General features: G+C 34.8%; 3 long non-coding RNA genes across 4 annotated transcripts in view; 1 reads left to right on the top strand and 2 right to left on the bottom strand.

Moving 5' to 3' along the window:
- Window positions 1-2,453: 2,453 nt before the first annotated feature.
- LOC123006212 lies at window positions 2,454-4,232 on the bottom strand. The gene is made up of 3 exons (XR_006412809.1): window positions 4,099-4,232; window positions 3,268-4,050; window positions 2,454-3,220 (listed from the first exon to the last, which is right to left on the bottom strand). It is a non-coding gene; the product is annotated as an uncharacterized LOC123006212 (long non-coding RNA).
- Window positions 4,233-4,245: 13 nt separating this feature from the next.
- On the bottom strand, window positions 4,246-10,357 carry LOC123006211. The gene is made up of 5 exons (XR_006412808.1): window positions 10,268-10,357; window positions 4,883-4,984; window positions 4,687-4,829; window positions 4,557-4,623; window positions 4,246-4,500 (listed from the first exon to the last, which is right to left on the bottom strand). It is a non-coding gene; the product is annotated as an uncharacterized LOC123006211 (long non-coding RNA).
- The window catches only part of LOC123006210, a 12,055-nt gene continuing 5,349 nt past the window's right edge, over window positions 7,700-14,405 (top strand). For both annotated transcript variants that reach the window (XR_006412806.1, XR_006412807.1), the window contains exon 1: window positions 7,700-7,869. This is a non-coding gene — a long non-coding RNA (uncharacterized LOC123006210). The remainder of the gene's footprint in view (window positions 7,870-14,405) is intronic.

The following is a 14,405-nucleotide window of genomic DNA, read 5'->3' as shown; positions in this document are numbered from 1 at the left end:
CTATTTTATCCATCTGAAGTAAGCGTAATTCAGAATTTTAACAGAATTTTAAACATTTCCGAAGTAGTGTTTCTATATAAATTTTCAACACAAAGTATTTTCATGTATTTCTTCTTGTTGTAATGTTGGCTGCATACGTTACATCGAGTTTTAAATTTAAATGCCAGTGCAGGGCCAACATGGCGGCATAACTTATTTCTTGTTTTAAATTTTTGAATTAATTTATTTTTATTCCCTGACGTACTGACTTTTTATCGATTTTAAATACGTAGTTTAGTGTAATTTTGGTGTTTCGTTTTATCTATTTTGTTGCTTCTGTTGAAGGTGGTTGATGCTGTTTTCAGTTGTGACACTGAAAATGTAAAGTATACAATGTAAAAAGTGTTGGTGAAGTACCAGGAGAAATCGTCTGTGATTTATTTGTAAAGTACCAATCGAATAACCGACTTGGAATGTGAAGAAATCAACAAGATCAGCGTTAGATATCGTTACACTCGTGTAAAGGAATGGAACAGTACACGAGTGCGAGTTCTTTGTGTCTTTAAGACCAGGGGGCGAAACTTGTAAACCACCAGACGGCGCCACCATCGATAACGCCAAAAAATATTTAGAGGTCATAGAAACCAAGAAGGATGTCGATGGAAGGGATGCTCAGAGACGAAAACTGGTCGCGGACGAATCCATTCGTAAATATAGGGGAGTTCTGAAATTAGCTGAGAGCAGTGGCGTGTATTCGCACTTATTTGTTTGAACAAAACATAGGTATAATCCATATACTGTAATGAAAATATTTTATTTTTATTACTTTATTACTAAATAACATTTTTAAGGCATTTGTTCTTTTATAAATTGCAATATTCAGTAACCATTTGAGAAAGTTATTAGAAATTGTTCATCAAGGTTTAAAATTATTACACTGGCGAACACGGAATTTTGGACATCAAATTTATGTCAGTTCAAAAAATGTCAATGTAAGCCACGCTTTATTGTCATTATGATTGACATTTGAAACTAAAATTTGAAAGTTTTAATTGAAATTTAATTTTGGCGTCGATTTTCCGAAACAATAATGCCAGCAATACGTATTTTAATATAGGTTCAATAAATTATTGATTTGTTGTCATTTTTCTCTAGCAGTCAAGATAAAAATTGCAAAAACCGAAAGTGAGGTTTCCGTGTCCGCCAGTGTATTAAAATTCTTACATCTTATTGACTAGATATGAAAACAAAACATTACTAAAAAATGTTGAATATACCTACTTATTAACAGGGGCACCTTATAAATGTTAAAAATTAATTAAAATTAATTATGATACAAATATTGTTTTTTAATATGTCTATATTTTTAATAAACAAATCTATTCGTTACTTTTTGTTCGTCTTTTATTTATACAGAAATTAATATCACCGTATATCTGAAATAATCGTGGAGCATCGTATGAATTTTTTATATTTAATATCTCCGTCAATGAATATACGAAAAAAAATGTAACTCTACAATTCCCTTTTTATCACAGAATGGTTCTGTGTTACGCCACTGCTCAAGTTTCCCCACTACACCGAGTACGCATTGGCTCCGCCTATCGATATCCTTCTTGGTTTCTATGAACTTTACCAAGTTTACGTATACAAATCTTTTGTTACAACACAATTCTGCCCTAGAGATGTAACTCAAACGAAAGAATAAATTTTTATCTTTAGTTGAGGTAATAGGAGCTGGAGCTCTTCTGGTTTACTCGACACAGCATGATTTCTGAGGTACTGCACTGTATGTACAACAAACGCCTGGCTGCACCAGCATTCGATAAGGTTTTCCCGTATATCAGCACCATGTCTGTTAACTCCCGATTAGTGTACTGCACCCTTTTTGACGATAATTACGGGAAATTCACTTGCCAATAAATTGTAAACACGACCGCATGCAGGTGAAGGACGTGACTAAATTGTGTCAATAAGTTTTTGCAAGACCTATCTGCCTGGGTTTTTGCCGTATTTACTTTTTTTGCGTACCGTGCCATCCATAAACGACTCGATGACACGGAATACGGTGAAAATAAATGTAAGTATAAATTTGAGTTTTCCAAAAAAAATGGTAAATATAGAAGTAATTTGTTTTGATGAGTTCTATCACCGTTTAAAGTTTCTTAACGCATTTCAATACCATACTGTATAAATCCACGTTGTCACTGACGTATACTACAAAGTAACATTTACTTCTTCCTGTAATATTTAACTGCCCCTGGATTTGATAAAAATATGGATCTCTTCGTTTGAGTCTAATAAAACTATTCATTTTTTCTAAACAAAATGGCTTTTTATTTTTTTTTTTCATTTCGTCGATTATTTCTGCCCATATTATTTACTTTAAAGGAGCGCGCTGAGTATAAAAACATTTGACTTCTACAATGGCATCGTCATATATAATCCTGAACAAACCATCAGGTGATGCACCCAAAAAACCATTATCTAAGTCGACCCACAATCCAGACGAAGTAACTTTCAAGCTAGTTTTTAATTCGAACAAACGAAGAGCTACTGCCTCTTTAGCAATACCATAGTCTGTTGAAGATGAAGAGAAAGACTGCTTTTCCAGTATAATTTTTGCAAGAGAATGACATGGAGTATGAGGCAATCGATTTATAACTTTTCCAAATAGCGAGGCTGTTAGACGATATCTTCTTTCTGTCTCGTGTGGACTGTTATCAAATTGACCCACCGAATTTATTTGTATTCGATCTCTTTCAATTGCCGATACCTTCAATTTATTTAGTAATCTGTCACACTCCATCGAAATAACAGTTCTATGTCTTCAGCCTTTGGTTCATAATCCAAATTATTATGGGGAGATCGTTGTTTGGTCGAAGAAAAAAGTTTTCTGTGACAACTCGACTTTCTATTTTTTTTCGAAGAACTAGACATACATTTTTATAATACTTTCCTTAATAGGTAACATGAAAAGCCCACACTTACAAATTTCGTAGTATATCTACCTGGACTTGTTTTTGTTACTCTTTTCCAAGGACTAGTTGGCCACTCAAAACTTCGATTGTACCTTAAACCCGAAAGATGAACCCTTCTCTGATAGGAACCACGTTGAATCAAATTTAATCTTATTTTTTCCCATATTGAAACGATACTATATTCACCAGTCTTTCGCTTCTATTATTATTCTCATTCTCAATCAATAGATGAGCCTTGCGAATCAAAAGATCTATGGAACCTAAATAAACAGAAATTAACCACCAATTAAAGATGTTGTTATTTTACCGCTTAAATGAAAAAATAAGTTAGTCGCTTTCAATGTGGGAATCAGATTGTTATATTGGTCGCCAACAGAGTTACAAATGCCCTCGAGGCAACGACTGTGGTCTCCAAAAACGTGGTGTAAACCATATTCAAGATCCTTGCGAAGGAGATTGATGTCTCTGTCTCTGTCACCGTTCGAATGTTCATAAATAGTACATTTGGCACGTTTCTAGAGAAGAATTATTTTGCCCTTGGTTAACATTTTTCGTCCAGTAAGGTTAATGTATTTGTCTTTTTTAATGGCGAACAGTCGTTTACCATAATTTTTCAACGCGTGATTTGTACATTCAGATTTTCGAATGTCTTTACTATAGGGCACTTTTTGTCTCAATTTAGCAAAAACACTAGAGTCTCCATCAGCAATAAATTTTAGGTAACGAACTCCGTGTACTGGCACTGGCAGAGAATGCTTCTACTGCCATATCAGCTTCCATAGCTGGTGCAGAGTCATTCTAATTTTTATAGCAAACATGTTCTTTGGGAACTGAAATTTTACCACGGGCATATGCGCACACAGAGCAAAATTTATTACGCACTCCCACAAAAAGTAACTCTCCAGTATATTTACCTACAACTTTAAGCATACCAGACAGAGCATTGTAGTTAGTACCATAAGAGCGTTTGCTCCAAGAACCGTCTAAATATACGGTAATCCATCTTCAGTTAGTAGGCAATGGCCTACTTCCAAAGCATATTGTTTCTCTTTACAACCAGCCGAGACTTCCATAGCGATTCTTCCCATTGCTGAAACGTTCTTTAACCTATTTAATAAAAAAATAATAATAATAATACCTTTCCCAATTCTTCTTCTATGTTATAAAACATTTTATGTGGCATCGTGGGAATATTCATGCAGCTTAAAAATTTGGTCATATGGCTATATGTTGATCCAGTTGCCATGGTACCCCATACAGCTCCAATATTAAGTACCGCAGAACCTTTAGGATTTTCCGTCTCACAAGAAAACGTTTTTTCGTAAACTGTACAACTCAACACAATTTCACTAACTAAACCTTTTCCTCGACGCCTCTCTCCTTTAACAATTATTCTTCCTAAAATACACACTTTGGCGTGTTCATATTGAATAGGAATGACCCAGTTTAAAATATAGTACATTTCAACTATTCTGAAACCGTCTATTATATTAGATTTTGATGTTTCCCTTTCTATTATAACAAATCAGTATCCATAATACTGAAAAAGTAATAAAAAATTAACCTATTACTAATAACATTTTTTTTCACTTATACTCTCTACACTCCGTTTCAGATATTATCCCATATGCAGGTTGCCTATGGCGTGCACCAAGAAGGAACGCTGAAATGTAACAAGTATTTATTTTCTAAATTTTCTAAACACCTCATTATGTAAAACACCCACAAAACTTAAAAAGTGTGTGAAACACAGGCCTTTTTATACAAGTATTTACACTCTGGAAAGTATCCTCATTGTTGGCAGTCGTAGGAGCAGCCTCTAGATCACCTGTTTGATAATTATTATCTGACCTGATTTCTATGGAAATTCTAAAACATAAATATTTCCTATGCATTTATAAAAATAAACCATATTTTCTTACGACTTATTATTAGCTATCAAATGTGCAGACGGCAAACCGTCACCTAGAGTTTCTTCCGCATCATCTACTGTGATGTTATGGAAATTATCTTCCAGAGGAATCCTGCAAATAATGTTTTAAAAAATAATCGAATAAATAAATTACATTCAGAATTATTGTTTGCGTTTTTTAATAGGTTTTTCCAATATTTCAAGATAGATAAAATTACAAAATTTGGTACAGCTGATAACCTGAACGAATTCAAAGATCAAATGTCGAAATTTTTATCTTTGATTTCAAATCTGCAACATGTCTCCCCACATTGCCTTTCTGGTCAGGTCAGATTACAATGGTAAATTTGTGCATTTCGAAGAAACACAAACTTTGGCGTCGTTTGGTCCGGATCACTCGACACCCTCTTGAAGGCGTAACGAATTTAGGCTAATTTCTAAAGAAATGACCGGATCTTCGATAACTTTATTGCGACCTTCCACACTTATAATTCATTTTTAAATAGAATAAAAACACTCATCGCTGCGCAGGATAAAGGGGTTGGGGATATTACAATATGACAATGAATTATACATGGTGCGCCAGAACTCGCGCCCCAGAGAAAAATGCCGTATAAGGTAAGTTACCAGAAACATGGAAAAAATGTTAAAACAATTTTATCTAGAAAAATTTCGAAGTTATGAGGGTTTAAAATTTGCACTTTTGACTCTATTTATTTCTGTTGGAAAAATAATTGGCGCACCCTGTATAAATAAGAACAAAAACTAACAGAACATGTAAGACTTACCGTTTTTCTCTCCAATATTTCTTTTTTTGTTCTGAGTTTTTGTTTTTAAATCTCATAATTTAGAACAAAAACAAAATGCAGGACGAACGAATTTTTTTTTTGAGTTAGCTAAAACTTTCGTGTCACGAGTGTGTGCTACAGCTAGATAATTAGTCTGGAGAGGACTGGAATTCTGGAAAGTTTGTTTTTTTGTTGATTCGGCTTCGCCAATCGCGGAATTGCTGTTTCCGTTCAGTTTTCAGAATTATTCCTTAAATAATTTTTTCAGTTTTATTTTATCACAACTAAATCTTGATAAATGCCTTACAATTTACATTAATTGAGAAACTTTTTGATAAAAAAAAAAACAATTTTCTAGCAATCTCTAGAAGGAAGATACAGATACATTTATGCAATTTTAGGTTTTTTTATTTTTTATAAAAAAGTATTTTTCATAGTGAAGGCAATTCCAAATCAAAAAACGACTTCCGGATTCAAATTTACCAGAAAATTTTACATGAGAGTCAGTTTAAAAAAATCGTGTGTCCTCGAGTACAGATGAACTTTTAAATAAACGCCTTTTGTAGTGCCTGCTCCCCGACTAATAGATAGCCAATAAGAATAAACTACCGTCTCCATGAGTTTAAGGCTTCGACCATATATTAGATAGACTCGTCATCCAGCGAGTTTGTAGGCAGTTTGTTTGAAGCCAACATGTATGGACAAGAGGAGTGAGGGGCAAGAGGATGCTTACTCTTCCTTACTTCTTGTTCAGTGGCGGCTCGTAGCCAAGGGGCAGAAAATGAAAAATATTATAAGTTTCATAAATAATGTTTCTTGAAAAAACTAGTGGTATTTCGAGATTTTCAAACTACTTGACTCTTTTGGTGTGATCACTTAACAATCTACAATCATATCGCCCGAGTTACAATATAAAAAAAATATTCATTGTAATATGGGAATATTAGAATACATTACGACGCCACTGGTGGTTCACATATTATGAATGAACCAATCAGAGAAGGAGTCTCTAAGGGTCAAATTCGCGTACCATTAGTGATTTACCCTTGCCCCACCTGCACATGTTGGCTTCACAACAAATCAGAGTATGCCTAGTCTATCTAATATATGGTCGAAGGTTTAAGGGGAATCAAACGATTTCACTGCCATCTACTAGATTTTTTATTAAGTTTTTAAAAAATAAATTAATTTTAGATCGACTGCAGATCTGCGAAATTTTAAATAAGCTACTTCAAGGCCATATGCTGTACTGCGCGTGATCAAAAGTGTCTTCATGATAATGATAAAAAGTGCAATTGATCAGTGATGCCAGATTAGGAAATTTTTCCCTAGTTCTAGGGATTTGTCTAACAAAAAGGGAAAAAGGGATTTTTTTCAATTTTTCTTAATGATCTAGGGATTTTTTACATTTTCAGTGAAAATCTCAATTTTTTTCACACTGCTACCATAATTTCAAAAATTACAAAAATTTTTAATATGAATATTGTAACTTCGCCAAGTTAGCGCATTTGTATATGAGTTTAACACATAGTAACGCGGAAACCAAGAATTTATTTTCTGTAGTTACATGTGTAAAGACAAAAAAAAGAACAAGATAGGAAGTGCACTAAAAACCGTTTGCGTTTTTCGCGTTGCCAAGTTTACTAATTATTGCAGTTCATTTAATGTTTTAGACGAATATTTAAAATTAATGAAGTCCCATAATTTATAAGTATAAATAAAAATTAGTAGGTATCTAAATATACACGTTTATTTGAATTTGTTTTAATTAACATGAATTTTATTTTGTTATTTCTTTGGTAAAATTTATTTTAATTTAATGTTATATTATTTATTGATTTTTTGTTGTTTGGAGTTAACACATTTTTATGTTGTATTTATATTATATTACCTCAACAAAATAGACCTATGAAACAGTATCTTTTAATTTTTTTAAGTAGTTTAGGGAATTCTATGGAATTTGGAAGCTACAATCTAGGGACAAGCGCTTAATTTCATCTGGCATCACTGCAATTGATAAATCATATTTTGTTGTGTGTTCATATAATCGAGATAAACAGCGAAGCGTTACTAGAAGTTAAAGTGTGATAACTCGGTAAAATGGACCGTTTTAGACTGTTGTTATGGTGGTGTCTCTTTTATTTGCCACTCGATCTACAATGTACTGTTAGTGCTCAAAAAAATAATACCCCATCATTAACACAAAGTGGTAAGTTCAACTTATGTCAACAGAAGTCACGCTTTAATCCTCCCTCCTGCAATCTGTTTAATACAACTTCTTGCCCTTATTCTGGTCTGAAGTGTGATTTATCAAGGGCGTTAACTGGACCGAGATTATTAATTCAAATCAGTTTTATTTACACTAAGTTGTGCCCATTTTCTTAGTCACTCTCTTGCTCATTTTTGTCTGCCACCCTTTTAATTTCCATTTTTTGATAACTGATAAATGATAACTGATAGTATGTTGTGTTTGAATGAGGGTAAGGCTGGATTATATTGCGGATGAACACTGATTCTTGTTAATAAAAATATATATTGAAACACATGACCACCATTTTTCATGTCATCGATAGATTACCGACTGAGATCCGGTATTATAGGAAACTATACATTAAACAAGTTATTGCAATAACGGAGTTTACAATTAAACAAAGTCTCTTAATCGTGTTGGAGGACGGCGTCTTCTTTCTGTTCTGCGTGGAATTTGTGTACCTCTTGGAGTTGGTTCCTGTTGGATGTTTGGTTGATTGATGTCGGGAGTTCCAATGGGGGCTGGCATTTTGGCAAATTCTAGATAGACTTGATTGTCCACGTTTAAAGGAGTTTCTGTTTGATCTTCTTCAAATGCTACCTTCTTTGGCTTCGTTACTGTTTTTGGCACCTTTGATTCTCGTAACTGGTTGATATGTCGTTTGAGGATATATCCTGTGTCAAGCTCCACCTGATAGTGTAGTTTACCAAACTTTTTAAGGACAATACCGAACTTCCCCGTCTCTTTGTTACCCTGGTACCATCTCGCTTGGACTCGGTCTCCCACGCGTAAACTGCGAATGATATCATTTTGTGCATGAGCTCGAGTTGAGACTGGATTCGGTTTGAGGGCATCTAGTCTTATTCGAATTTGTCTTCCTAGATAAAGTTCAGCAGGTGATTTGCCATTGGCCAAAGGCGTAGCTCTGTATCTAAACACAATTTCATTGATTTTGTCCTGGATTGGCAGGTTTGAAGTAGACATTGACGTGAGCTTCCACTTAACTGTTTGGACATTTCGTTCCGCAAGGCCATTTGTGGCTGGATGTCCGGGGGCAATGAATTTCTGGACTATTCCATTTTGTTTGCAGACTTTTGAAATTCGACACTATTAAAGATTGTTGCGTTGTCCGATACAATGACTCTTGGAAAACCATGGCTGCAGAATATTTCTTTTAGAAGCTTGATTGTTGAATTCGAAGAAAGAGCATTACGTAGCACTTTGACTTCTAGCCACTTTGATTTTGCGTCTACGAGTATTAGAAAATAGTGTCCTTGGAATTCTCCTGCGTAATCGATGTGAATTCTATCGAAATTATCAACTGGTTCATCCCATGAATGGATCGGGACTTATTGAGGATTTTTCTTCACCATGGCGCATTCCGGACACGACTTGACAAGTGTTTCAATGTCTTTGTCGATGTTTTTCCATCAGCAGTAACGTCTGGCAAGTTGTTTCATTTTAACAATTCCTGGATAGGTGTGGTGCAACTGTTGTAGCACTGATTCTTGCATTGATTGTGGAATGACAACTCGCTGACCTGTGGCGGGTTATTGAGTTTATAAAACTTTTTGAACCTACATTTATTTTGGGCGAGCGGTGGCCCACCAACCAGAGCGATTAAATTTCTTTGAACGTAGGACCTCAGCCAACCCGTGAGATCAATCGTTTTCAGGAGAGTAAGGTGCAGTCAATTAAAAATGCATTTAATTATTAAATTAATGTATTTGGAATAAAATAAAAATGGTTAACACAATATAAGTGAATAATACAAAAAGGGAAAATAAATGTTAAGCGGAAACAATTGTCTAAAATAGGGGATATTCCTATTTTAGACCTTATCAAAGTCATAATACAAAACTGAAACTATTTTCTAACAACAAAGGCATTAATGTTTTAAGTGACATTATTACATTTGAACAGAAATTGCACAAACTATGGACTTTAACGAAATTAGGAAAAACAACCAAAATGTATTTATTATTTAATTTAGAAAAACATTGTAATTGCTTATCTATGCATCGTATGAAATCTCTGGTTTTCTCATGTCAACTTAACACTCTGATAAGAAACAAACGTTAAATGAAACTAATATTTTAAACCTAACTTGGGGTTTGTGAATTGTAACCAGAGACCAAATCTCTGTCGTCGACTCATGAAACTATCCATCTTTCAACACGGTTACTTTTCAAGTTCATCCCGGCCCAGACGCTTTAGTTTAGCAAAACATTACTTAAATAATTTAGAAATTTTGATAACGGCTTCGTTCGAAAATCCACAACAAAATCATAATATGGTACGGCATGGTAAGTCGGAGCAACGTGAACAGTCAAAGGAAAAATAAATCAAAACTTACTCATTTTTTATGACAAAAATCGGACTCAGAAGGTGAACTTAGCACAAAAACTGTTTTGGCTCACAAAGTAACTACTCGCGTGTTCACTCTGTTTGCAGAATGGTTACTCGAGATTCGCGTCTTCGTCTTTTTATGCTATGGCCCGACACGTCATCCCTCGATCGGATTTTTCCTTTGCAGGGGGAGAGGTCATCCTAGGTGACCCAAGTGCGAACTTTTATGAATCATACAAAGCACTTAAAATTCCACGCCGTCTGCGAAAAACTCGCCTGCTCTAATTGTGTTTACGTTATGGCCACCCGGAAGAGTCTGGGTTCTTGACCGCCTTTTCAACTACATAGGTTTGGTCTCTTTACAATATCAAAGACTTTAAGTCTTTTCAGCATTAAAAGAACAACAAGGGCTTTTTAGCCCGTCACAGACCTTTAAACAGTACGCCATCTTGAACATGGAAATCGAAGTTTTCCTGTTTGCCATTGGTTATGTTTTCAATTATTTTTGATAAAATATTATCTTTAGCAGTTTCTTCTGCAATTGATTGTTAGTGAATTTCCACAGTCGAAATTTGGTTTACTATTTGATCGTTCCAATCTGTAACTTCTTGACTTAATATCTGTTCGAATCCTGATTTTCCTCCTTGTATTACGAGTTCTTGATAGGTAGTCAACGTTTGCATGCTTTTCTGTGCTGCGATGCTCGATTTCGTAGTCGAATGAAGAGAGAAATGTAGCGTAGCGTAATAGTCGTCCTGCTGTCAAAGCTGGGAGTTTAGAATTAGGATTGAAAATTCTTGTCAAAGGCCGATTGATTCTTGTCAAAGGCCGATTGTCAGTGATGAGTTTGAACTTCTTCCCAAACAAATACATGAAGAATTTGTCTACGCTGAATATAATCCCAACGCTTCTTTGTCGAGTTGACTGTAGTTTTCTTCTGCCGGCGTCAGGGCTCTTGAAATGAAGGCAATAGGGCGTTTCACACCGTTGATTTCGTGGGACAAAACTCCTGCGATGCCTTTTGGACCTGCATCACATGCCAAGGAAACGGGCAGTTCCGGATTGTACGGAGTCAGGACTCGATCACTGCCGACTTAATTTTTCAGTCTAATGAATGCACTTTCGCATGATGCGGACCATGTCCATTTTTGGTTTGCATGTAACAAACGTCATAACGGATAAGAAATTGTTGATAAATTAGGAATAGATCGATTGTAGTAGGTGACCATTCCGAGGAACTGTCTAAGCTCTTTTTCGTTTTTGAGCGCAGCAGAGTTTCGGATTTCTTCAGTTTTTCTAGGATCTTTTTTGAGTGAATTCAGGGCCGTACCCAAGGGGGGGATTAGGGGGTTCAATTTTTTTCTAAAATGATTTCGGAAATATTGAAAAAAAACCTATTGAAAGACGCACCCCTTGCGTAGCATTTTTCGATATATGTTCATAGAAAACTTTTGTTTTAAAAATGAATATTCTATCTCCTATTTAAATTTGTAACAATATAAAGCATTAAAAATTTGTTTTATTTTTTGTTACTTTTGTGAGTTAATTTATATTTTTTTTGTGTTTAATTAGGATCTCTTATTTTAATTTAAAATAAAAACGTATACTTAGATATTTTTGATTTTTAATCCGCCTTCTTTCATTTCATTTTCATGGACCAACAAGAAACCCCCCCCGAAATAAAATCCTGGTTACGGCCCTGAGTGAATTATTACTAATAATAAAGCTAAGGTACGAGATTTCCTCTTGTGTGCATCTTCATTTAGATGTAAATTGTACTTTTGTACAATTACATTGACGACATTGTTCTTTAGTTGATCCGTGTATTGTAATATCATCGAAATAGGACGAAATGCCTTCCAGTCCGGATAAAATTTGATCGAGAATCCGGTTGAATTCGCTTGGTGCTGTTTTTATACCAAATGATAGCCGATTACCGCGGATGTCTATAATTTTGGCAATGCCGCCGTAAAAATTTAGTGCTCCGGATTCAAGGTGATGAACATCGTCTTTTTTTGATGGCAAAGGAGTTTTTAGACAAACTTTTGCAATATGTCCCCTCTTTTTACATTTATTGCACGTAAGTGTGTTTTGATCAATTCGACATTCTTTATATATATGGTTGTTGCGTCCGCAAACAATTATTTTCGATTCCTAATTCTTTATAATTTAAATTTGATTTTGAGCGATTTCGCGATTGCGACCTTAGACGTGTGTTTGAGTTTGATTTATATTCAGTTTTGTTTTTAGTCGAATTTCGAATGATTTTATTTATTTGGTTATGAGTTGACGGTTTATTATGATTAAATTCTTTATTTTGTTCGCGAGAAGCTTCAAGTACGATTGCGTCATCGATTGCTTTAATTTTAAGGATTTGTTCTTGGGTATGATTATCACACAATCCACGGATAAACTGAGCTCGTAATAACACGTTTTCAAAATTCTTACAACAATCGCAGTTATGTGTACAATTCAAAGCAAATTTACAGTCTAAAATTTTATATCTTAGTGCATTTACGAATTCTGCGATAGATTGGCCTTCTTGGTGAATGCAATTAAAGAAACGGTGCTGTTCCACAACGACATTTGCTTTTGGACAGAGGTGATTTTCCATTTTTTCCATGAGGACGTCATAAGCTGTTGCTTCTGGTGCGCCGAGGGCTGCTACCGAGCACAAAAGCTTGTATCCCACTGCGCCAATCGAATTAATTAGTAGAGATCGAGCCATATCTTGTTGTTTTCCAGGTTTTTCATTTTAAGGTAGTTGTCGAAGCGGTGTCGATACTGACGAAATGTTTCTTTTGCTGGGACGAAATTTTCGAAGTTGGGAGCGATGAAAATGCCTGATTGCTCTGGGGGGCACGCTGTCCTGATGCTTGTTGCTGCATAAAGGCTTGCTGTGACTGTTGAATCCCGTTTAAGACGTTTAAAAACGTAGCAAATTGTTCTTCATCCATTACGGCTTCTTGTTCCACGTGTTCGAGACGTTTGAATTTTTCGATTTTCTCGTTTCGAGTTTTGACTTCAAATTTCAATGTTTGATGGTACGTTTTTCACCTCGTCGCCACTTTGTTGTGTTTGAATGACGGTAAGGCTGGATTATATTGCGGATGAACACTGATTCTTGTTACTATTTACAAAATTACTTTCGCATGAATCATCGATAATTCTGATTAGGGGATCAGTTCCTGGAGAAATAATTCTGAAATTTTTTTTGGACACGAATAATTGAGTAAACATTTTTATCAATGAATTAACGTAAGAATTGTTGTAAAAGTTGTAAGCATTGTGGTTTCAGTTCAGCCATTATAATTACGTGAGGGTCCAATCACTTAGAACTTTTAATGCAGTTGGTGATTGGCTCGTTTCAAGTCGGCCATTATAATAATGAGAGGAACCAATCACGTTAAACTTTAGATTAATTAAAAAATGCAATTGATTAATTTAGATTTGCATTTTGATTACTTTCATTTAAATTTTGAATGAAAATTATAAAATTAACGATTTGGAAGGAAAATTGGCAATTGTTAATTATTTAAATGGGTTTTGAGCGCCTACTCTTTTTATGGTACAACATATTTGTTAAAATGGTGAGGCGTCTTTTTTGTTCACTTGAACGTTGTCAATGATTGCAATGTGCTTGATTGAATATAAAATACCTAGCAAATTACTGAGATATAAACATTTTAAATATGCTTTGTTTCTCATTATGAAGTCACTTGAGATGCATTTTCTCAAGTAAAGTATTAAATGTGTGCAAAAATTTATTTTACAAAATGTATTCGCTCCAAATCACACATTTCGGTGAACACGAAATCACCCAAAATTTTGACTATAAATTGTGTAAGACAAGGTTTTCCACCGTAATTTTTATTTTTTTTTTCTCACTTTTCTTTAGGGAATGGCAATATTATCCCTGATACTTACATCGTTTTCTAATCTCGAGTAATTTACTAAATACGTTTTTATAAACAGACCTCGAGAGTTTTTCTGAGAAAACCCATAAAACTTGGAATATTTACGAGGGTCAAGTCAAGCCACCCCCGAGTGGTCGATGATCGAAACCAGATGTCTTTAAGACTGTGAGAACCAATTCTCTAAAAATCGTCGAGTTAGAATTAGTTTTAACCCACACTTCATCGGGG

The sequence above is a fragment of the Tribolium madens genome, unplaced genomic scaffold (assembly GCF_015345945.1).
Source record: "Tribolium madens isolate multiple individuals breed KSU strain unplaced genomic scaffold, Tmad_KSU_1.1 Scaffold_2;HRSCAF=44;Tcas5.2_LGX, whole genome shotgun sequence".
NCBI lineage: Eukaryota > Metazoa > Arthropoda > Insecta > Coleoptera > Tenebrionidae > Tribolium > Tribolium madens.
Note: the sequence above shows the minus strand (reverse complement) of the source record. Positions and strands in the feature narration are given on the sequence as shown.